The sequence below is a fragment of the Octopus sinensis genome, unplaced genomic scaffold (genome assembly GCF_006345805.1).
Source record: "Octopus sinensis unplaced genomic scaffold, ASM634580v1 Contig02685, whole genome shotgun sequence".
Taxonomy (NCBI): domain Eukaryota; kingdom Metazoa; phylum Mollusca; class Cephalopoda; order Octopoda; family Octopodidae; genus Octopus; species Octopus sinensis.
In genome coordinates, this window is record NW_021825912.1 from 1 (window position 1) to 2,500 (window position 2,500).

Sequence of the window (2,500 nt, forward strand, 5' to 3'; positions counted from 1 at the left end):
GAGCATTTCGCCCGATGTGCTGACGATTCTGGTAGTCATGCTGGGTATACTGGGCTTCATATATTTTACACCAACTGTCATTTTGATGGCATGCACTGCTCTCTCACACAATAATAATAATAATAATAATAATAATAAAATAATAATAATAATAATAATTATAATAATTATAATAATCAGGAAGACAGTGTTTCTTTCCTTCCTTAACAAACCCTTTCCATTTTGTATACCATTTGTTGTTAAATTCAACATTTCTTTCGTCTGCTTTGCCGCCGAGGCGAAACCGTTGCCGCTAGATTTGTTGCTGTTCGTGTTTGGGGTGTCAGTGTCATTCTTTTTTTTCCCTCCTTTCATTTACAGTGGTGATTTCTTGGTTTGTTATATTTTCTTGGGTTTTTGTACAGACCGTCAGAACAGCCACTGCCACTCCCCTCGACAGAAGTCATCTTGTTTTTTTGTTAAACGAGAGACAAAAAGTTTTGTAAATGGACAAAAAGCCCAAAATTCACCCCTAAAAGGGAGAAATTTTCAACAAAAGAGCCTCTTCTGTACACCAAAAGGGGTTCGGGAAACAAAACAAACAAACAAAACTGTCAATAAACTTTGAAAAAATAACAACAAAATCTGGTGAGTGTATAGGAAATTAATAATAATAATAATCCTTTCTTCCATAGGCACAATGCTTGAATTCTTGAGGGATGGGGTTAGTCGATTACATCGACCCCAGTACTCAGCTGTTACTTAATTTATCGACCCCCGAAAGGATGAAAGGTAAATTCGACCTGCCTGGAATTCGAACTCGGAACGTAATGACGTATGAAATACCGCTAAGTATTATTCACCCGGCGTGCTAACGATTCTACCTTCGTCGCTTTAATAATGATGATGATGATGATGATGATGATGATGATGATAATAATAATAATAATAATAATAATAATAATAATAATAATAATAGGTTCTTTCAACATCCTTAAACAACCCTTATTCAGGGACCTTTTGAGCGGGATGGGCTACTCAACCTGAAGAAAATTCTAACTGGGCCCCACCTGCAAGGTCATGTGCTGTTTATCTTGATATGAGATCACCATGTCGCGCACATATGGTTGTGATGCATGTGCCTGGTGTACCTTTATCAGACGGGTAGTCATGATGGGTATGCTGGGCTTCGTATATTTTACCCCAGTGTCACTTTGATGGCACTTATAACGGAATATTTTTAAGAAACACTCATTATCGCTATGGACTCCGTGTGGGCAGTCATCTAAAAGTTTTTGTTCATCATGATGCTGACATAAGTTCCTTGTCTTTCCTGATGAGAAGGCGGCATAATGCACCCCTTATTCCTTCGAAATTAGGAATATGCAGTCTTTGAAACATATGTCGAGAATAAAGGAATTTTGTTAAATCGTCGTTCAACTCCATTCTTTCATTTATATATATATATATATATATATATGTGTGTGTGTGTGTGTGTGTGTATGTATGGGAACCGGTGTTGTAATGATGATGACGTCATATGTCATGTTGCTTGACTTTTTGAGGAACAGAATGAAAGCTTCTTCATCAATCGCATCCACGCACTGCGACAGCGATGGAAGAAGTGTGTGAACCGCAAGGGGAGAGTATGTCGAAAAATAAACCTAATTTAGATTTATTCACATATCATTAGATTGTCTAAGTCAGCATAAGAACTATTCAATCGGCTGTCGTATATAGATATATATATATATATATATATGCATATCTATATAATTAAAATATGCATATCCATCCATACACCTATCCATACATACATACGTGTATACATGTCTCTCTCCATGTCTGTTGCGTTTTCTGTCTCTCTCTGTACATACATACATACATACATACATAATATTAATATATATGTATATATATATATATATATCTATAATATGTATAATATTATAAATATGTAAAATGTAAAATATGTATAATATATATATATATATATATATATATATATATATATATGTATATATTTTATATAATATATGTATATATTATTTATATATATATATATATATAATTATATATATATATTATATATATATACGTGTATGCGCATGTGTTGTATTGTGTGTGTGGGTGTGTGTGAATATTAATACTTGAAAATCTATCACAGGAAGCGGCCCGTCTTTGCGGGAAATGTTTCAAGTTTGTGAAGAAGAGCAGCGAAAAGCTTACAAACTCAGTCACAGCTGCCTTTCCTAATTACTAATATATCACTTCTCAAATTACATTAAGAAATATACTCCGAAGCTATTATATAAAGCTCTTAACTAATGTTTGGAGTTACATATTATGTAGACGAAATGTATCGAGAGAAAATAGTTCGAGACATATAAATTGATGATGTAATAGCGGTACTTTCTACTAAGCTTTCTTCTAAGTTGGCTAAATTGCAGTAACACAACATTAGTTTATAAGAGCAATTTCTTAGAATCGTGCTTCGAATGAATTACAGTATAGGTATGTA

The 2,500-nt window shown here is 33.7% G+C and overlaps 1 long non-coding RNA gene across 1 annotated transcript in view; it reads left to right on the plus strand.

The window, feature by feature from the left end:
• The first annotated feature begins 647 nt into the window (after window positions 1–647).
• LOC118760965 overlaps window positions 648–2,500 on the plus strand; it is an 11,909-nt gene continuing 10,056 nt past the window's right edge. Inside the window, exon 1 of the long non-coding RNA XR_004997067.1 lies at window positions 648–703. This is a non-coding gene — a long non-coding RNA (uncharacterized LOC118760965). The remainder of the gene's footprint in view (window positions 704–2,500) is intronic.